This window comes from Ranitomeya variabilis, chromosome 4, assembly GCF_051348905.1.
Source record: "Ranitomeya variabilis isolate aRanVar5 chromosome 4, aRanVar5.hap1, whole genome shotgun sequence".
NCBI lineage: Eukaryota > Metazoa > Chordata > Amphibia > Anura > Dendrobatidae > Ranitomeya > Ranitomeya variabilis.
In genome coordinates this window covers 243801176-243824397 of record NC_135235.1, presented here as the reverse complement: position 1 = coordinate 243824397, position 23222 = coordinate 243801176, and the positions used below count along the sequence as shown (strand labels likewise).

The 23222-nt window shown below is 44.9% G+C and overlaps 1 protein-coding gene across 3 annotated transcripts in view; it reads right to left on the bottom strand.

Annotated features, from left to right (window-relative positions):
• The window catches only part of LRRC4B (leucine rich repeat containing 4B), a 289691-nt gene that overhangs the window by 151096 nt on the left and 115373 nt on the right, over nucleotides 1–23222 (bottom strand). Inside the window, exon 1 of one of the 3 annotated variants that reach the window (XM_077249342.1) lies at nucleotides 5533–5629. The exons of the other annotated variants lie outside the window; for them this stretch is intronic. The gene's annotated coding sequence lies outside the window, so the exon portion shown is untranslated. Of the gene's footprint in view, nucleotides 1–5532; nucleotides 5630–23222 lie in introns of those variants that run through there. 3 annotated transcript variants of the gene reach the window in all.

The window sequence follows — 23222 nt, the reverse complement described above, 5'->3', positions numbered from 1 at the left end:
ACCTGTCTGTCACCTGCCTCTGGCCTGTCTTACCACTCTGCAAGGGTCCTCACTCTAGCTGAGGATTCCTGCAGAGCGGTCACACAGCCAGATCTCCTCTTGCTGGGCCTTGTGGTGCTACAAAAGCCTGTAATACCACAATCTCTGCTTTAGAAAAGACAGAAGAAAGAGGACAGAAGAAGAAAGAGAGACTACAACCATAAGTGTTATCCCTGATCCCTACCCGATCTCTCTTCATCCACCCCACCCACCCCTCTTTTTACCCCCTTCCATCCCTCTTTGAGCCGCCTCCGTGCACACGTTTTGCAGCCGCCGAGCGTTGATTGGTGACGCAGTTCACTGATCAACACTCGTGCTCGCTTTTTTTTCCTCAGCCCCCTTTGCGCCAACTTTGTAAAAACATCCCGCAGCTGCCAAACTTTGATAAGTGACGCAGTTCACTTATCAGAGCTTGTGCCTGCCATTTTCCTTTTTTTTTTCACCCCCCTCCTTGCACCATACCTGTGCACACAGCCAGCAGCTGCTGAACTTTGATAAGTGATGCGGTTCACTTATCAAAGCTCTCGTGCCTGCCGTTTTCTTTTCTTTTTTTTTCATATCCCCTTTCGCACAGCCAGCAGCCGCCGAAGTTTGATAAGTGACGCGGGTTACTTATCAAAGCTCACGTGCCTGCCGTTTTTATTCTCACATCCCCTTTCGCACACCCAGCAGCGGCCGAAGTTTGATAAGTGATGTGGTTCACGTATCAAAGCTCTCGTGCCTGCCGTTTTCTTTTTTTTTTTCCACATCCCGTTCGCACACACAGCAGCCGCCGAACTTTGATAAGTGACGCGGTTCACTTATCAGCGCTAGGGCCTGCTGTTTTAGGCTTTTCCTTTCACAGGTATTTTTTTTCCCTATTTGCTTTTTTTTCCTATAGCTTTTTCATTTCAGAATAGTTTGCACCAAACACTATCCCCCCCACACGTACACAGTTACCAATAAAGTACACCCAAGCACCATACTCACAAAAAAGTCCCGCTTGTCCCGTTCGTCCCAACAGCGCTATTCATTGAAGGCATATTCTTTCCTTGCCTCCGACACTGATAGCGAGGGAGAAAATCCCACTTTTCTTTATTTTTCCGATGCTTCCTCATCCTCTTCCCCATCATCTTCCTCCTCCGGTCCTGCGGAACCGCCACACAGACGCCGCAGGACAGAAGATGAGGCAGTGCCCATCATTGATAAAGATGAAGATGAAACAGCACCCACCATTGCTGAAGATGAACCAGCGCACCCCACTGCGGACCCCATATGGACCTCGCCGCCCAAAAATTACGAGCCAGATTCCTGATTTTGTGGCAGAATCAAGAATCAAGTTTGACACCACCGGCCTCACAGAACTAGACTTTTTCAAAGTCTTTTTCTCTGAGGCTTTTGCTAACCTCATGGTGGAGCAAACTAATTTGTATGCTCGTCAATTTTTGGAACAAAACTCAGGTTCATCATATTCTAACTGGTCTCCTGTAGACGCAGTTGAAATGATGCAGTTTTGGGGCCTGGTCCTCCACATGGGGATTCTGAAGAAGACAGAACTTCGGCAATATTGGAGTGTTGACATTTTATACAACACTCCAGTGTTCCGAATGGTTATGACCCGGACGCGTTTTGAGGCCATCCATAAGTTCCTGCATTATAACGATAATGCACAGCGTCGGCCGGTCATCGAACACTTCAACAAAAAGTTTGCTGAAGTGTACGTGCGTCAAAGGGACATCTGCGTGGATGAGTCCTTTATTCATTTTAAGGTGCGGCCCAGCAAGAGAGCCAGGTACGGAATCAAACTCTACAAGCTGTGTGAGAGTACCTCAGGGTACACCTTAAGCTTTAGAGTCTACGAAGAGAAGGACACCAGGATTGAACCGCCTGAGTGTCCTCCTGTCCTGAGAGTGAGTGGGAAAATTGATGGGATTTGGTGCACTCACTGCTAGATAAAGGTTATCACCTCTATACCGATAACTTTTACACCAGCATCCCACTCAACAAATCCCTCTCTGCGCAAGGTACCGCAGCCTGCGGTACTGTCCGCAAAAATCAGAGGCCTCCCGAAGACGCTACTTGGGCAGATGCTCAGAAAAGGTGAGAGCAAAGCCCAATGTAGCGATCACCTGCTGGTGGTCAAGTACAAGGACAAAAGGGATGTTCTTCTATTGACAACCATACACAGTGATGGCAGCGGCCTCAGCACTGTACGGGGTACCTCTACAGAGGTCAGCAAACCGATCAGTGTACTGGGGTACAACAAAAACATGGGGGCGTTGATCTCTCCGATCAACTCCTCCAACCGTACAGTGCTTTGAGAAAGGCCGGGGTGTGGTACAAAAAGCTGTTCGTGTACATTTTACAAATGGCAATGCTCATCGCTTTCCTGCTGTCACGATGTGCACGCCACACCGATATGTCATACCTTCATTTCCAGGAGGTAGTGGTTAAGGCCCTGTTTGGCACTCCGGAAAGAACGGGCCCCAGTACCTCTGGAACTGAAGGTGCTCGTATCGTACCAGGTCAGCATTTTCCGGGGGTGGTCCCGCCAACTGGAAGAAAAGGTAAGCCGCAAAAAAGGTGCCGAGTGTGCTACAAAAGGGGAATATGCAAGGACACCATCTATCAATGCGACACCAGCCCCGAAAAACCTGGCCTGTGTATGAAGGATTGCTTTAAATTGTACCGCACCTCTATGCACTACTAATTTACTTTACAGGAAAGAGATTAGTTCCAAAGGGGGCACATCTAGGTAAGTTCTTTGGGGGTCTACTTTCCAAAATGATGTCATTTGTGTTTTTTTTTCCTGTTTAGGCACATCAGGGGCTCTGCAAATGGAACATGACGCCCGCAGACCATTCCATCAAAGTCTGCATTCCAAAACGTCAGTACTTCCCTTTCGAGCCCCAACGTGTGCCCAAATAGTTTTTTCCCACATATAGGGTACCAGCGTACTCAGGACAAATTGGACAACAACATTTGAGGTCCAATTTCTCCAGTTACCCTTGGGAAAATAAAAAATTAAGGACTAATAGATCATTTTTGTAGGCAAAAAATAGGATTTGTTATTTTCACGCCCGGGCATTATAAACTTTAGTGAAACACTTGGGGGTTCAAAGTTCTCACCGCACATCTAGACAAGTTCCTTAGAGGGTCTAGTTTCCAAATTGTGGTCACTTGTGGGGTTTCTACTGTTTAGGCCCATCAGGGGCTTGTGAAACGGAACATGACGGCCGCAGAACATTCCATCAAAGCCTGCATTCCAAAACGTCACTACTTCCCTTCCGAGCCCTGACGTGTGTCCAAACAGTAGTTTTCTCCCACATATGGGGTACCAGCGTACTCAGGACAAATTGGACAACAACATTTGAGGTCCAATTTCTCCTGTTACCCTTGGGAAAATAAAAAATAAGGAGTAAAAGATCATTTTTGTAGGCAAAAAATAGGATTTGTTATTTTCACGCCCGGGCATTATAAACTTTAGTGAAACACTTGGGGGTTCAAAGTTCTCACCACACATCTAGACAAGTTCCCTAGATGATCTAGTTTCCAAATTGGGGTCGCTTGTGGGGGGTTTCCACTGTTTAGGCACATCAGGGGCTCGTGAAATGGAACATGACGGCAGCAGAACATTCCATCAAAGCCTGCATTCCAAAATGTCAATACTACTTCCCTTCCGAGCCCTGCAGTGCGCCCAAACAGTTGTTTTCTCCCACATATGGGGTACCAGCGTACTCAGGACAAATTGGACAACAACATTTGAGGTCCAATTTCTCCTGTTACCTTTGGGAAAATTAAAAATTGGGGACTAGAAAATCATTTTTGTGGGGAAAAAAATATAATTTATTTTTTTTTAACGCCCGGGCATTATAAACTTTAATGAAGCCCCTGTTCAAAGTGCTCATCACACATCTAGATAAGTTCCTTAGGGGGTCTAGTTTCCAAAATGTGGTCACTTGTGTGGGGGGGTTTCACTGTTTAGGCATATCAGGGGCTCGTCAAACGCGACATGGCGTCCGATTGCAATTCCAGCCAATTTTAGGTTGAAAAAATTAAACGGCGTTCCTTCACTTCCGAGCCCTGCCGTGCACCCAAACAGTGGTTCCCCACATCATATGGGGTATCAGCGTACTCAGGACAAAATGCTCAACAACGTTTAGGGTCCAATTTCTCCTTTTACCCTTGGGAAAATAAAAAAATTGTTGCAAAAGATCATTTTAAATTTTTAAATTTTCATTTTTTCCTTCCACATTGCTTCCTGTGAAGCACCTGAAGGGTTAATAATCTTCTTGAATGTGGTTTTGATCAGCTTGGGGGGTGCAGTTTTTAGAATGGTGTCACTTTTGAGTATTTTCTGCCATATAGATCCCTAAATGTGACTTCAAATGTGAGGTGGTCCCTAAAAAAAAAAGGCTTTGTAAATTTTGTTGTAAAAATGAGAAATCGCTGACCAACTTTTAACCCTTATAACTCCTTAACAAAAAAAAATCTTGGTTCCAAAATTGTGCAGATGTAAAGTAGACATGTGGGAAACATTACTTATTAAGTATTTTGTGTGACATAACTCTGTGATTTAAGGTCATAAAAATTAAAAGTTGGAAAATTGCAAAATTTTTGCCAAATTTCCGGGTTTTTTTTACAAAAAAACGCAGGTAATATCAAAGAAACTTTACAACTAACATGAAGTACAATATGTTATGAGAAAACAATGTCAAAATCTCTGGGATCCCTTGAAGCGTTCCAGAGTTATAACCTCATAAAGGGACAGTGGTCAGAATTTTAAAAATTGGTCCGGTCATTAACGTGCAAACCACCCATGGAGGTTAAGGGGTTAACGCTACATTTTATCTATTGACTTTGTTTTCTTATCAACATGTGAATTTATGGACTTTGATTGACACATGGTTTCTACAATATCTACATGCTATCATCTATTTCAAAAGAATTATAATAAAGATTCTTTTAAAAGAACCAAGAAGAAGACAGAATACATCAAGATGAAGACCCGATTACATCAGATGATTATAATCGGACCTGAGATGCTTTGATTATGTATAGGGAAGTATAATTATATATTTTATATGAATATTGGTCACGGCTTACCATAACATGAATTTATATATCATTATGTTATTGAGTACGTATAACAATATCATTATTATTATTAACATTAAATTATTTTGCCAAAGAAGAAGAAAAGAAGAAAAAAAGATCTTATTATTAATATATTTACTTTGAGGGTTCCAATCAATGTCTGTCACCCTCAAAAGGGGGAATTGTTACATATTAATTATTAATTTTTTACTTATTCTTATTTTCAATTCTGTACTGAGCACATTGCCTTTCGCTTACATTACAGAAGCTATTCCTGTATATTTAGCTCAGAATATAAATTAACACCATATAGAGAGAACACGTGCTCTATGGGACATATAACCGAGACTCACAGGAGGGTGGGCGCTGTCACCTCCTGCCTGCTCCTTCACTCTCCAAGGACTTCAGACTACTCACATAAGGAATGAACAGCTGGTAGCCATGATGACTTCTACTCCATGACAACGAGACACCATTTACCATTCAGAATCTCAAATGGACAATCTCTTTGTAACTACAAAAAAAGGAAGAGAAAAGGAACCACTCCAAAATACTGCACACCACTATTCAGTATAAATATGTAAAAAGGCAAACTTTTATTGATACAACAATGTTAAAACCATCTAAAAAATCCCATAATCCCCAAAATGATCCCGCCAAAGTCATAGAGGTCAAGAAAAATACGTGTACTATGCATACAGTTTATGAGATAACAAAATATATTGCAAAAATAGCTCATACAAAATGACCTCTTATATAATTGCACAAATTGCCAATACACCCCCCCGGCTGGGAGTTGGAAATATAAACAGGAAAATATTTATATCTAGGGAGGACATGGACCCATATGAAATGGGTGAATGAATAGACACATAATACATTAAATGCACAGTATTGTGAATAATCTGTACCTGTATGCCAGAATAATATAAATAACCCTGTACTATAGACACAATAGTGCAAATAAGCGTTGAACTACAACCTATAGATGCAATAGTGCCAAAGGATGTTAGGTCACCACTATAACCAAAGAGAGGTATCAATCTAGGCCACCATGTCCAGCCATATAGCAAACCCATGATACCAAAATACTGCCACCGGGGGAGGAGAGAGAATGCAGAAATATATATTGTGTCAATCATAATGTCTATTTATTGCACCAAACTGTATTTATTGAAAAAGAAAAAAAGATGACAATGAGATGGTACATAGGGATAAACAAATGACCATGAAGTGACACATAAAGATGTATATACAAAAAAGCATAATCTGCACAACGGTGCAATAGACATTATGATTGACACAATATATATTTTTCTAATTGTTTTCTTTCCACAGGTTGGATTACATACTCACATGGTGGCAAAGGAGTAATAACATTCATCTTATGTTTTTGCCACTTATTTCCCCTTTGCTCTCATAGTGTCTGTGGTCCTGTTTATATGTTTAAGTGTGGTCTTATTTATTTTTTCACCTCAGACTGGCTTTTAGTCTGTATATTTCTTCTACCATATAAGTTTTTGCATCGCTGCCTATGCTAGGCCTTTTTTGTTCTATTATCTTAACGTATCTCCGCTCTATCTACAATGTTATGATGCGCCGCGCTAAATAAGTCTGGATCTCCGCTCTATTCACAATGTCATGATGCGCCGCGCTGAATAAACCTGGCTCGTGCGCAGGGGTGGATTAAGGGTAGCCAGGGCCCCGGGCTGTTCAGACACTGTGGGCCCCCCCGGTCATGTGACGGAGGTCATGTGACGGGAGACATGTGACGGGGGTCATGTGACGGGGGTCATGATATACCTGAACCAGATTATTCCAGAAAAATGGCCAGTCCCTACTCTACTGTAACCTATTAAATATTTGTTAAAATATGCAATACAATTTAGGTATATTTTGACCAATATCACATTCAAGGAGCAAATACCACCGCACCATGACCAGACCACAAATTACAACCACAGTGATCGAATAATATCACATACAATGAACAAATACCACCGCACCATGTCAAGACCACATATTACCACCACTTGGTGACCAAATAGCACATACAAGGGACAAATACCACAACACCATTTCCAGACCACATATTACCACCACATAGTGACTGAATACTACAATACTGATCAGTAATAATAAAAAACAAAAAAAAACACAATACTATCACCATAAATGCCAGTATTCACAGATCTGTACTTAGTATGCAATGTCTGTGTAGAGGTAATACAGAGATCACCGGTGGTATTATACACAGGAGTGCTGTATATAATGTATAGGTAATACAGTGATCACTGGTGACATTGTACACAGGACCTCTGTATATAGTATACAGTGTATAGTGTCAGTGTATAGGTAACACTGACTCACCAGTGACGTCTCTAGGTGAAGTCCTTCATCTTTCATCCAGCACAGACCGCCATCATTTCTTCCAGCCAGGACTCGTTTCTGCAGGAAATAACACAGTTATCTCGAGCTCCGATGGCAGAACACGTTACTTAATTTTCCACAGCTTCTACATTACACCACATGAAGAAAAAAAGGCGATATAGTGTCACTCTGCACAGCAACAGGACCGCCCCCCCCATTTAAAACAGTATACTCAAAAAATAAAATAAATACATCACTGCAGTAATAATATCCCTTAATTAGCCCCTATGGTAATAATATTCCCCACCCTGGCCCCGTTTATCTCATTCCTGGCTCCAGCCATATGTTCTCGCATCCTGCCCTCATGAGTATCCATTCTACCCCATATGATCTCCCCATCCTGCCCCATCTGTCTCCATCGTATCCATCCTGCCCCATGATCCAATCCTGCCCCATGTCTTTCATTCTGCCCCGTGTCTCCAATCATGCCCCGTATCTACATTCTGCCCATGCCTCCAATCCTGCCCCCAGTGTGTCCAGCAATTACCCCCAGTGTGTCCAGCATATTACCCCCAGTATGTCCAGCATATTGCCCCAGTGTCCAGCAATCTGCCCCAGTGTGTCCAGCATTGCCCCCAGACAGTGTGTCCATCAATCTGCCCCAGTGTGTCCAGCATATTACCCCCAGTGTGTCCAGCAATCTGCCCCAGTATGTCCAGCATTGCCCCCAGTGTGTCCAGCAACCTGCCCCAGTGTGTCCAGCATATTACCCCCAGTGTGTCCAGCATATTACCCCCAGTGTGTCTAGCAATCTGCCCTAGTATGTCCAGCATATTGCCCCAGAGTGTCCAGCATTGCCCCCAGACAGTGTGTCCAGCAATCTGCCCCAGTATGTCCAGCAATCTGCCCCAGTGTCTCCAGCATTGCCCCAGTGTGTCCAGCAATTATCTGCCCCAGTGTGTCCTCCAGCATTGCCCCCAGTGTGTCCAGCAATCTGCCCCAGTGTCTCCAGCATTGCCCCAGTGTGTCCAGCAATCATCTGCCCCAGTGTGTCCTCCAGCATTGCCCCCAGTGTGTCCAGCAATCTGCCCCAGTGTCTCCAGCATTGCCCCAGTGTGTCCAGCCATCTGCCCCAGTGTGTCCAGCATTGCCCCAGTGTGTCCAGCATTGCCCCAGTGTGTCCAGCAATCATCTGCCCCAGTGTGTCCAGCAATCTGCCCCAGTGTGTCCAGCAATCTGCCCCAGTGTGTCTAGCATTGCCCCAGGGTGTCCAGCAATCATCTGCCCCAGTGTGTCCTCCAGCATTGCCCCCAGTGTCTCCAGCATTGCCCCAGTGTGTCCAGCAATCATCTGCCCCAGTGTGTCCAGCAATCTGCCCCAGTGTCTCCAGCATTGCCCCAGTGTGTCCAGCAATCATCTGCCCCAGTATGTCCTCCAGCATTGCCCCCAGTGTGCCCAGCAATCTGCCCCAGTGTCTCCAGCATTGCCCCAGTGTGTCCAGCTATCATCTGCCCCAGTGTGTCCTCCGGCTCCAGCATATTGCCCCCAGTCAGACAGTGTCATTGACTGTCCAGCATTCTGGCCCGCCCGGATTGCCGTTAGGTTAGCAAAAAACAAACAAAAAACAAACAAACCGAGTTCACCTCACCTGACCGGCGCTCCAGGCGGCGAGCTCCCTCCAGCAGCGCGCACTCGCCAGCGACTGAAAATGACGTCAGACGCCGGCGACGTGTGCGCTGCGCCTGCGGCCGACTTCAGCTGCCAGACTCCAATTGGCTGGCGGCTGTTGTTAACTATTGAAGTGTGGGCGCGCGCCCGCACGTCAATAGGAAACCGCCGCAGCGCTGGTAGGGGCCCGGTGAGCAGATGAGACGGGGCCCGATGCGGGCCCCCTCTCTCTGCCCACCGGGCCCATAAATGATACGCCAGTCAGGGCACGGGCAGTAATGCCCTGATGGCGGCGGGCAATCTGTGCGGTAGCCCAGGGCCCCCCCACACTACTGGGCCCTGGGCTACCACCCATATTGACCCTTTTATAATCCGCCCCTGCACGTGCGCATTGTGCACTATTGGCAGAGACGTCTGCCTGTATTCTTTGCCCTTTACACGTCACTTCCGGTTCCGGCTCTGTGCGTACCTCGCTCGCTGACTTCATTACACCGAAAGGTATTTAACTGGCATTGATCGCTCTTTTAGCACTCTCCCCTGATGAAGCCGTCCGTGTAACGGCGACACGCGTAGGGTTTTTCTCCCCACGCTTATTCCTGCATTCTCTCTCCTCCCCCGGTATCAGTATTTTGATATCGTGGGTTTACTATATGGCTGGACATTGTGGCCTAGATTGATACCGCTCTTTGGTTATAGTGGTGACCTAACATCCTTCGGCCCTTCGGCACTATTGTATCTATAGTTTGTGGTTCAACGCTTATTTGCACTATTGTGTCTATATTACAGGGTTATTTATATTATTCTGGCATACATAGTTACATAGTTATTAAGGTTGAAGGAAGACTGTAAGTCCATCTAGTTCAACCCATAGCCTAACCTAACATGCCCTAACATGTTGATCCAGAGGAAGGCAAAAAAAACCCATGTTGCAAAGAGTAACTCCACCATGGGAAAAAAAATTCCTTCTCGACTCCACATACGGCAATCAGACTAGTTCCCCGGATCAACGCCTTATCAAGGAATCTAATATATATACCCTGTAACATTATACTTTTCCAGAAAGGTATCCAGTCCCCTCTTAAATTTAATTAATGAATCACTCATTACAACATCATACGGCAGAGAGTTCCATAGTCTCACTGCTCTTACAGTAAAGAATCCGCGTCTGTTATTATGCTTAAACCTTCTTTCCTCCAGACGTAGAGGATGCCCCCTTGTCCCTGTCTCAGGTCTATGATTAAAAAGATCATCAGAAAGGTCTTTGTACTGTCCCCTCATATATTTATACATTAAAATAAGATCACCCCTTAGTCTTCGTTTTTCCAAACTAAACAATACAATACAGGTAAAGATTATTCACAATACTGTGCATTTAATGTATTATGTGTCTATTCAGTCACCCATTTCATACGGGTCCATGTCCTTCCTAGGTATAAATATTTTCCTGTTTATATTTCCAACTCCCGGGGGGGTTATTGGCAATTTGTGCAATTATATAAGAGGTCATTTTGTATGAGCTATTTTTGCAATATATTTTGTTATCTCATAAACTGTTTGTAGAGTACACGTATTTTTCTTGACCTCTATGACTTTGGCGGGATCGTTTTGGGGATTATGGGATTTTTTAGATGGTTTTAACATTGTTGTATCAATAAAAGTTTGCCTTTTTACATATTTATACTGAATAGTGGTGTGCAGTATTTTGGAGTGGTTCCTTTTCTCTTCCTTTTTTTGTCATGTCATGTCACCACTCTTCTGCACCCCTTTTAATGTGGATTGGTTTATTGGTAGTGCGCCAGTGTTCTTTTTATGGTAAATTCACTTTGTAACTACTTCACCTATTTTAGGTTTTGCTGCAATGTGGGTTTTTTGTGGACACTCCAATAAACCACTACATTTTTTATGAAAATATCATGACATTTTTCTTCAAGAATATTGGATCTGGTAAAGAGTCATGATTAAATAAATGTGCGAAATAAGCATATTTAGCAATAGGCATAATTAATATCACTGCGTCTTTGCCGCCAGTAATTCGAGTGTTGCGCCAGCTGGTGTTAGAATGCTTGTCCATTAACGCTCATTTTACAACATCGCATGTACCGAGTGAATTTAACTCAGTAGCTCATGCACTTTCTCGTTTCCAGTGGATGCGGTTTCGGGCGTTGGCCCCGGAAGCGGAAGAAGAGGGCCTACCCTTACCTCCCGGACTCTGGAGCGTGGCATCAGGGCTGCTGATAAAGTCATCCTCACCAAGTAGCACATGGGCAGCTTATTTACGGACATGGCAACTGTGGGAACAATGGTTGGGACAAGGGAGGGAGGACTTGACTGAGGAAGAACAAATTGGGGTTTTATTGATAGGAATTAGGCAGGCCGTGGATAGTAGGTGGTCTACAGCAAACATAAGTCAATTAATTTCAAGGCTAGCATTCGGGTTTAAACTGAGGAACAGAACGGACTTGACAAAGAATTTTTTAGTAAGACAGGCCATTAAGGGTTACCGGAAAGGGAATGGCAGGAAGGATAGCAGGCGGCCAGTGTCATTTGGTTTATTGGAGAACCTAGGATTACAGTTAGAGACGGTGTGCAGGTCACGTTTTGAGGCACCCTTGTTTAGGCTGGCATTCTTGTTGGCATTCTTTGGGGTGATGAGGATAGGGGAATTAGTAGCACCAGGCAGAGCGATAGCTGGGGGCATTTTATCCGAAGACATCAGGGCTACTCAAAAGGGATTAAAATTTTGGATCAGAAGATCAAAAACAGATCTGGTGGGGAAAGGAAAAAGGGTGCTATTGGGAAAGGTAAGCGGTTCTGTCATGTGTCTTTGGAGATGTTTTGTGGGATTCATGGCCACCAGGCCTCAACAGGGTGGACCGCTGCTGTGTCATGAGGATGGGTCCTTCTTGTCCAAGTACCAATTCATTAGAGTGTTTCACAAGGGAGAGGGCCGTGATTAGGTGGCTGGGGTATAGGGGTTTGACATGGGGGCGGGTGCTCCCCGAGTTTTATCGGCAAGCGTACCTCTATGGAGTCCCAAATGTAGTAGTCTTACATGTAGGGGGTAATGATTTGGGATCTAGCTCGGGAAAGGGACTGAGTGTCAACATCATAAGGGATGTAAAGCAGCTGGGATTGACGTGCCCAAGTATGAGAGTGGTGTAGTCTGACATGGTACCTAGAAGGAATTGGCGTGGGGCACGATCAGTGGAAAAGATTAACAAAGCTCGGTTTAAGGTCAACAAAGAGGTATCCAAGTTTGTGGTGCGGAATGGGGAAGTGGCGATACGTCATGCAGGGTTAGATTTTACGGAAAAAGATTACTTGTTAGCAGATGGGGTGCATTTAAACGCACTGGGGATGGATTTGTGGATGGAGGGATTTCGGGAGGGGATACGGAGGACCGCAGCAGGGCTGGTTGGTGGGGTCTCGAGCACTTGAAAGGGGGGTCAAGCTGCTCTCAGTGTGGCATTGGTAGGTCCTCAAAGCTGGAAAAAATTATGGGATGAGGGATTCTTGCATTGCCGGGATCCCTTTCATTGGATGGTTATGGGTTGTTGGTGGTCTGGTGAGACTTGGGTGATACCCAATGAGGGAAGTCAGGGTCACATTGTTATGAGACCCGGGGGGGCCACTCGACGTTGGAGGTCGGGTGCGCGGTAATGATGGCTGGGTACCCGACGACGGAAGTCGGGTACAGGTTAACGGTGTGAATGCAACCTCTTCCCTCGATTCATGGTGATTCCGAGCCTGGGAAAAAATGCGGCTGGAAGTAAGGCTGGGAGGGAAGGGGCAATGCCGATAGAACAATCACCTGACCAGGACCATGGTAGCTTCGAGGGCCCCACCAAGTGTCTTTAGTTATTAATAAAAAATTGGCTGCTTAACCAAAAAACTAATGGTTGTGGCTTGTCGTTTATTCGGGGGAGGGGGGACATCGGGAGGAAGGGGAGTAGGCGTCTGGGGTGAAAGTCACGGGGAATCGACCTTTCCAGGGTCAAGTAGCCGCCGGACGAGACCCGGATGGTGGGAAGTAGGCGGACATGACTCGGGGCAGGGAGCAAGTGATGATATAGGGGAAATTGGAAAAGCGAGGGGGAGAAAAAGCGAGGGAAGGGGGGGTGGAAATTACATACAGGAAATGACATAGGGGATGTGACAGACAGAGGAGGGTCAGGGGGAACAAAAAGGATGTGGGAGGGGCCATAGCCCTCTTTGTTACCCAGGACGTCCGGACAACAAGGAACGCCCACCCACCCCCGAGGAGGAGAAGAGCGACCAGGTTGCAGAGGCCGCATCAACGATGTTAATAACGATGTTAATAATACCATATACATGTGGAGTTATTTTGGCAGTTACCTTTTAAGCCCAGGGGAAGGGCAATTCGTCGCAATGGAGGTTTCCCCCACAGGGATTTTTTCCTCTCCTGACCGGCGGCAATTGGCTCTTCGTGAGCCGGAGGTTCTGTTATACTCAACTTAATGATAACACAGGTCAACAAAAAAAAAAAAAATTTTCTGGTGTCCAAAATATTTTAATGAATTTGGGGTATTTTTGGGGTGCTGATTCTGAATATGCTATCAGTTTTGCCAGATTGGCTCAAGTTTTTGAGATTTTTGGTATCTTATTTATAGCACTTGTTGGTAAATGCGACGCATCATCTCATTAATTTCTTTGGATTAGTACTTGAACTGAGCAGTTCTCAATATAGTTTTGTGTTAATTAGTGTTCTAAAAGTTTGTTCATAGCTTGATTTTTGCACTAACTTTATGTTGTTGTCTGTTTTCCAGTGAAAAGCATGAACTCATCAAGAAGAAGTTGTCTTAACGATCCAGACTCATTCTGTTACATTTGTGGTGAATACACACTGCCAAAACATAGAAGAAACATAACAGACTTCGTAAAAAAAGTGTATTTTGCCTATTTTGGGGTTATGCTTGGGGACCAAGACAAGTTTTGGGCACCACACATAGTGTGCAAAGCATGTATCGAATTATTACAAAAATGGAGCAAAGGACAAATAAAAAGCTTCAAAATTGGTGTTCCAATGGTGTGGAGAGAGCCAAAAAATCATCATGATGACTGTTATTTCTGTGCAGTGCAAGTGCAAGGATTCAATAAGCATAAGAAACGAAAATGGGAGTAACATGGAATCTGCAAGAAGGCCTGTCCCTCATTGTGAAGATGTGCCTGTACCTGTGTTTACCATAAATAACAGTCATCATGATGATTTTTTGGCTCTCTCCACACCATTGGAACACCAAATTTGAAGCTTTTTCTTTGTCCTTTGCTCCATTTTCGTAATAATTCGATACATGCTTTGCACACTATGTGTGGTGCCCAAAACTTGTCTTGGTCCCCAAGCATAACCCCAAAACAGGCAAAATACACTTTTTTTACGAAGTCTGTTATGTTTCTTCTATGTTTTGGCAGTGTGTATTCACCACAAATGTAACAGAATGAGTCTGGATCGTTAAGACAACTTCTTCTTGATGAGTTCATGCTTTTCACTGGAAAACAGACAACAACATAAAGTTAGTGCAAAAATCAAGCTATGAACAAACTTTTAGAACACTAATTAACACAAAACTATATTGAGAACTGCTCAGTTCAAGTACTAATCCAAAGAAATTAATGAGATGATGCGTCGCATTTACCAACAAGTGCTATAAATAAGATACCAAAAATCTCAAAAACTTGAGCCAATCTGGCAAAACTGATGACATATTCAGAATCAGCACCCCAAAAATACCCTAAATTCGATGAAATATCTTTGGCACCAAAAATGCTGTTGACCAGTGTAATTTGAGCGTTGGTGGGTCCTCGAAGCTGGCAAAAAATTATGGAATAGGGGATTCTTGCATTGCGGAAATCCCCTTCATTGGATGGTTATGGGTTGTTGGTGGTCTGGTGAGACTTTGGTGATACCCAACGAGGCAAGTCGGGGGCACATTATTATGAGACCCGGGGGCCACCCGACATTGGAGGTCGGGTGTGCGGTAGAGATGGTTGGGTACCCGACGATGGAAGTCGGGTACAGGTTAACGGTGTGGAGGCAACCTCTTCCCTTGATTCATGGTGCTTCTGAGCCTGGGAAAAAACATGGCTGGAAGTAAGGCTGGGAGGGAAGGGGCAATGCCGATGGAACAATCACCAGACCAGGACCGTGGTAGCTTCGAGGGCTGCACCAAGTGTCTTTAATTATTAATAAAAAATTGGCTGCTGTGGCCATTCTTATCCAAAAAGACTAATGGTTGTGGCTTGTCTTATATTCGGGGGGGGGGGGAGGAACATCGGGAGAAAGGGGGGTAGGCGTCTGGGGTGAAAGTCACGGGGAGTCGACCTTTCCAGGGTCATGATAGGGAATTGGTAGGTTGCAGAAGATTGAAGCAGAGTAAAGTTTTAGAAATGATTTACAAATACATAATTGGGCAAAAAATACCTAACAACTTCCACTTCTCAAAATTCACTTTTATTAATGCAAACTAAAAAATAAATGTATTCCTAATTCTCTGAAGTGCACATTACAATTCCAGAGAGCGAACAGCCAGCTAGGCTTCTCAATAGTGATGAGCAAATTTGTTCAGAAAACATTTGGATGTGTGATCGGAAAGACGAGCAACATTTTATAAAATCGGAAACATTAGGTAAAAAGTATGAGAAAATATTTGCGTTGCCAGTAACGTATTTTGAGCACTTTTTTGGTTCTGATAATGGTGGTGTATGATGAGCGTGGGGCACGTGTTTGATGAGGGGAGGGGGTGGGCAGAGCTCAGAGGAGTGGCATACTTGTAAACTTTTTTTCTAACTTTATGTGTGCACATTGCGGCCAGCCAATCAGGGCGCAGGAAACACCCACTATGTCCTGCTTGTGTCATTGGCTGCTGAAATCACATGTCCCTCTCCATATAAAGAGCGGACATGTTGTTTTAGCGACATTTTGACACTGATACAGCGTAGAGAGGCTGGTCCTGACGCTGCCACTGTTTGATGATAGATTTTAGCAAGTTAGCTAGGCGGTTGTTTCTTAGATAGTGTAGCTAGCTAGAGTCCTGTGTGGCTGTAAAATTGACCTTCCAGAAGAATTTTGTTTTTTGTGCCATTACTAAGGTCCACATAAAAACAGCAGAGCACGTCATAGAAGTGTTTCTTTGGTTACTAACGTCGTACAATCGGGGAGATCTCACTCTGAAATTGTTTGGAGCATCTAGTCCAGGGACGGGGACTGAGATTGAACTTCAGCCCCACCATTTGAAGTCGCACAAGCCCATGCAGTCCTCGCCCCCAAGTATTACCATCTACAGTTATACAGTATTCATAATACCACCATACTGATCGCTAAAGCAGTTGAGGTTAAGGTCTATGTAACTTCAGACTTCTGACTCTTCAGAGCGCACACTGAAGATTCTCTGGTGTCGGCATTGGGAGCAGCCATCATGTGAATGCAATTTTCACACTTCTGGCCACATTCCGACTAATTCTACTCGGCTTTGCTAATTTCACATGTGTTGAGTGATGCCGAGCACATCTAGTCAGCACGTGACTGCATGTATGCAAATCACATACTTGCACTCACAGGGGGTAACTACAGTAGGTGCAAGGGTTGCAATCACACCTGGGCCCTGGAGCCTAACGGGCCCCAAAAGTCCTTTTGGCTTATATGAAAAGACCAATGCTATTAGAAACTTTCAATAACTGGGGCTCATGCTGTTCGAGTTACACCACTGCACATGATCACCAACTGCCAGTGCTGTACATTGTGTACATTGTGTATATTGTGCAGCAGGGCGTACATAGAAATCATGTGGCCCTATAGCAGAAGTTCTAATTGCCCCCCCCAAAGAAAATAATAATACTCGTCGGGGTCACAGAAGAGCACACTTTTCAGCCTTTACATAGTGTCACGATAATGTAAAAATGCCATGTTCTAATTAATTTTTCAGAAGGTACCATGGTGGCAGACACCCCTCTTCACACTGCCTAGAAAGCTCTTCTTATCTCTTGGCCTGCAGGAAACTCCCTGCCCCCTGCATACAGCTGAAATGTGAAACCAGTGTGCTGTGAGTAGGCCTACTCAGCTGCCTGTAAAAAGCACATGGCCGATGGGGCCATCCCGTTGTTCTCTTAAACTGGTACACAATCGAGCAGCTTAGGTCTGGAAGCAGGACAAATGCATTATTGGCCTCTGCATCGGCCAGGCCACCACCAGTGCGTTTTCCAATTTCCTGTACCCTTGGTATCCAAGAAACAAATTACTGCTTACCCGCGTGGCATAAGCAGGTCATGTTTGGTTTAACAGAATGCTAGTCGCAAAACAAGATCGAATTACCATTGGTCATCGCTATATGAGGTTGCATCCTGGAGCTACAGTGGATATAAATGTTCCATAACTCTGAGTCCCTCTGAGAAAGTAGTAGTGCATTCCATAGCTCTGCCCACTCAGTGATGTCACGACCAGGGGGTATAAGACTGTGAGAGCTCCTTTTTCACTAGTCTTTGCCCAGGAAAAGAGCCAACAGCAGCTCTGCAAGCTGCTCTGATGCATTCTGATGTTTGACCCTCCCTCAGCCACATGGTTTGCCATGATCTGAAATGATATGAGAACTGTAAGTGTATTTTTTCAACTTTAATCCCTATTTATTTGTAATCGTCTGTATATACATAATCGTCTTCTTTTATAATATCTGTTTATACTTTTGTAAACACTGCCTATCTTTTGGACTAAAATATATAAAATTACTAGCTTCGCTTCTCCTTGCTCTATAACGTACTGTCACGTCCTCTGAAGTGAATTACGCTAGTAAGTGGGTTGGCTCCGGACCCATTATTAATTAAGGAATCGGAGCTGGTGGCAGCGGATTTGTCCTGTGCCTTTGGGAAACCTGGTAGCGATGGACGGCATTGATTATTGTTCCCGCCTGAGTGGGAGTAGTTCTATCACACTCGCTGCATTGTGCCCATTAGCCAGTACAAAATAACTCAGCCTTTCTGGTGACTAATTATTCTAGGTGCAGTACCCTGTCTGACCTGCGGGTAAGGGGGGCGCCAGAGAGCTGCAAGTTCCAAACTGAAACTGGGAAGTGGGATATAGATAAATCCCCTTCCAGAAAGAACCAGGGGCAACAAAGCAACCCCGGTTCATGACATATTGGTGTAAGCAGAGGGGATGATAAAAATATCCTCCCTGTGATTTGTGACATATTGGTGGCAGCGCGGTGGGATCATAGAGCATTAGTGATCTGGTTTGAGCAATCATTACTCTCACTAAAAACTTGCACAGTTCTTGTGAGGACTCTGTGCAAAAAAGTTTTGGAGAACAAGCTCAGTGTTTACTAGTCCTTAGGCAATTGTGTGTACTTGCGATTACCCCCTCCCTTTTTCTTTGATTTTCTATCCTATCTTTTATTTGGCAATGATGGCCGTAAAAGGAGAGTGCTGGAACACCAAGCAGAATAAGGACACTCTTGTGGGAATATGCACGTACCACGGCCTGGACCCCCATGACAAAACCAAGGCCCAAATGGTCACGGAACTGGTGCAATTTGAAGCGGACCAAGCCGGTTCTCAGAGCCCATTGGATGCAGAAGCCAGCATCAGCGCAGGTGGTGCTGCTGCAGAGGTCCAACCAGGGCAGGCTGACCCTACTTGCAACCAGGTTAGCGTGGACCGCCGCCTGCACCTGGCTCTGCAACAATGCTCTGCACATGACACAGACGTCTGCAGCTGGTCCTGCAATTCCAAGAAGTGGAGAGAGTCGAGCAGGAAGCAGAGTGGGTGTACCAGCTGGAGTTAGCCCGACTCCAGGAGCCGAGATCATCCCAGTCCGGTGGGGAGCCCAACAGCGCTCAGATCCCTAAACCCTGGCCAGAGCTCTTTCCTGTGATAGAAAAGGACACAGACTTGGACACTTTTCTGTAGGCATTTGAGAAAGCCTGCAGATAGTATCGACTGCTTGGTAACCAATGGGCCTGATAATAATAATAATAATTTTATTTATATAGCGCCAACATATTCCGCAGCGCTTTACAAATTATAGAGGGGACTTTTACAGACAATAGACATTACAGCATAACAGAAATCACAGTTCAAAATAGATACCAAGAAGGAATGAGAGCCCTGCTTGCAAGCTTACAATCTATGAGGAAAAAGGGGAGACAAGAGAGGTGGATGGTAACAATTGTTTTAGTTATTCGGACCAGCCATAGTGTAAGGCTCAGGTGTTCATGTAAAGCTGAATGAACCAGTTAACTGCCTAAGTATGTAACAGTACAGACACAGAGGGCTATTAACTGCAAGAAGTGTATGATGCGAGGAATCTGATTATGTTTTTTTTTTTTTTTTTTAATGGGCCACATAGGGATAGTTAGGTTAATGCGTTGCGGCAGTAGGCCAATCTGAACAAATGAGTTTTTAGGGTACTCTTAAAACTGTGAGGATTGGGGATTAATCGTATTAACCTAGGTAGTGCATTCAAAGAATCGGCGCAGCACGTGTAAAGTCTTGGAGACGGGAGTGGGAGGTTCTGATTATTGAGGATGCTAACCTGAGGTCATTAGCGGAGCAGAGGGCACGGGTAGGGTGGTAGACTGAGACCAGAGAGAAGATGTAGGGTGGTGCTGAGCCATGGAGTGCTTTGTGGATGAGGGTAGTAGTTTTGTACTGGATTCTGGAATGGATGGGTAGCCAGTGTAATGACTGGCACAAGGTAGAGGCATCGGTGTAACGATTGGTGAGGAATATGATCCTGGCTGCAGCATTCAGGACAGATTGGAGCGGGGAGAGTTTGGTAAGAGGGAGGCCGATTAGTAGAGAGTTACAACAGTACAGACGAGAATGAATAAGTGAAACAGTAAGAGTTTTTGCAGAGTCGAAAGTAAGAAAAGGGCGAATTCTAGAAATGATACCTGACCCCAGGGCTAAAAGGCAAAGCTCTGGAGGCGTTTGCTTCTCTTCTGCCAGACCAAGATGAAGACTATGAGGCCATCAAGCAGGCCCTGATAAAGTACTAACTCACACCTGAGGTTTACCGTAGAAAGTTCCAGGACCTCCAACGTGGTCCACACGACAGTTACAGTGACGTGTCAAATGGACTCGGGACCAACTTTGACCAGTGGACCTAAGGACTGTCAGTGACCATCTTTGCACAGCTGTGAGACCTGATGATCAAAGACCAGTTCTTACATCTTTGCCCAGCTGAGGTGCGACAGCTCATGATGGACCGAGAGCCCAAAGACGTGGCGAATGCAGCACAGATTGCCGATGCCTATGAGGCCAACCTTAAATCGGAAGTCCGGATGCCAGCCAACTGTCCGGAGAAGCAGAGGAACCCCCCAACCAAGGACACAGGGCCTAATGCAGCAGTTCTTTTGCTGGGTGTATGACGACGTGCAGCACGTCACCGTGGGGGGGCCATGTCTACAGGCCTCAAGGACACTGGGATCCTTCTACCTACAGCTCCAGGGCACAGCGATGGGTGCGGCTTTCACGCCATCTTATGCCAACCTGTTCCTGGGGCTGTGGGAGAGGGATCTCTTCCTGTCGGACAAACAGGGGTCGATGGATCGCTGTTATGGTTTCCAATGGCAAGGAAACATCAGAAGCATAGAATAAACGGACAAGCTCTCGGGTGATGGAAACTAGAGCTGACCGCGATGCTAAACCTACACACCACACTAGAAGTAGCCAGGGGGCATTCCTGCGTTGTCTCTAGATGCCGCGCGCCAGCCAGAGAACTAACTACCCCTGGTAGAAGAAAACACAGTCCTGGCTTGCCTCCAGAGAATGTCCCCACAGGAGATAGCAGCCCCCCACATATAATAACGGTGAGAGCAGATGAAAAGACACACGTAGTATGAAAGCAGATTTAGCACAGAGAGGCCCGCTAACTAAATAGCAGAAAGATACAACAGAGGACTTCGCGGTCAGCTGCAAAACCCTTCAAAACACCATCCTGAAATTACCTTAACTCATGTGACAACTCATGCCACTGGAGTGGTAATTTCAGCCCAACAAGAGCTTCCAGCTGCAGAGATTCACATAAGTGCAAACTGGACAAAACATACAAAAATAGACTTAAGGACTAAAGTGTCCAACTTAGCTGAGCAGAAAACTGGGAGCAGGAACATGCAACAGAATCACTCTGGATACATTGATGGCCAGCATTAGAATGACTGAGGAGCAAGGTTAAATAGGATACTCCCACATCCTGATAGGAACAGGTGAACTGAGAAGGCAAAGCTTGCAGGACACCAGTACCACAAGAGACCACCGGGGGAGCCCACGAACCGAATCACAACAGATCGCGTCCTTTTATGGACACGCTATATCGACGATTTCTTCTTTGTCTGGCAGGGCACTGCCGTCGACCTTGCGCAATTTATAGCCTCTCTGAACGGCAACGATCTCAATATACGTCTGACCCCGATGTGGGATTCAGAGAAAATCGATTTTCTTGATGTCACCATTCATAAGGATAGATCCGGCCTAATTCAGACTGATATTTTTCGTAAACAGACGGCCACCAACACTTTGCTTCACGCCTCTTCCTGCCATCCGCACCATATGATTCAAGCCATTCCAGTGGGTCAGTTCCTCCGCCTTCGCCGTATTTGTTCGACTGATGCCAACTTTGAGGCCCGGGCGGAGGAGTTGAGACAACGGTTTCTATCTAGGGGGTATAGCGGTCGGAGTGTCAAGAAGGCTTATCACCGGGCTAAATACTCCAACCGGAATAACTTGCTATACAATAAAATGACTAAAAAGTCTAATACTAACAGTATGGTAAGATTTCTTACTTCTTATAACCCCCAACATGAGAAGTTACGTACAGCTATTAGGAATGCCTGGCCTATCTTGAAGGCTGATCCAATTATTGTAAAATTCCTCCCAGAGAATCCTCCTATTGCATTTAGACGCGCTAGAAATCTCCGTGATCAATTGACACGTAGTCATTATGTCGGTCAGGCGGTGCCCACATTCCTTGATGCGTTGCGGCCGGAGGGTGGATGTGTACCGTGCGTTCGGTGTGTCGCATGCCCCAATATTGAGAGATGTGCCTCTTTTTCTACCTCGGATGGCACGAAACAGTTTACTATCAGACAACGTATCTCCTGTGTCTCCCGATACGTGATATATTATGCTACATGTCCGTGTGGTCTAATCTATATAGGGTTGACCACGCGACAACTCAAGGTTCACGTACGGGAGCACGTATTGGGGATACGGGCGGCGACCTCCTGCACAGACACGTCCACCCTAAAAACCTTGCCGCGTCACTTCAAGGAATTCCATCTTTGTGATGATACACTTCTGAGGGTACGTGGAATTGATCTACTGCAAATTAACATTAGAGGAGGGAATCTTTCGAAACGTCTAGCGCAATTGGAATCCAGATGGATCTGGACATTGCAGACAATCCATCCCAACGGATTAAACGAGAATATTTCGTTTGCCCCGTTTCTGTGATCCTCCACTTGTGACACCACAGTGGAATTTATTGTTGGCATGTATGTTGTTTTTACTTATGTTTTATTTATTTCTTTATTTAGGTAGGTGTACGATATGTGCTGATGATGTGTGATTACTGAAGATATATTCGAATTCTGAAGAGATACATCTATCAGCCTTACCGGAGCTTGCTTGTGTTTTTTTTGTTTCATTGTTTTCTTTATATATATATACAGTATATATATGGTCTTTTATTATTATTGTGCGTGTTTTTGTTTATATGATTGTGGGCAATTTATGTAGTCTGTTCATACATGCGTGTCTTTTTCTGTATATTTCCTACATATTGTTGTTTGTTTATTATTTCTCTTTGCTGTGAGATACAGAATACTGTTGTCTTGTGTATTATTTACACATGATGCTTGTATGCATAATATTGTATCGTTCTGTGACGTCGACGCATGTTTATTTACTTTCTACAATATTTGTTTATTGTGCTAGCCTGACTTTGTATATACTAGTATGCTGTCCTTGCATGGATTACTGGGTTCTGTTTTTATCAGTCAGGCACATTAGTACATTAGTTATTTATGCTGCCCACTTGTTTGCCCACACTATTAATGGCG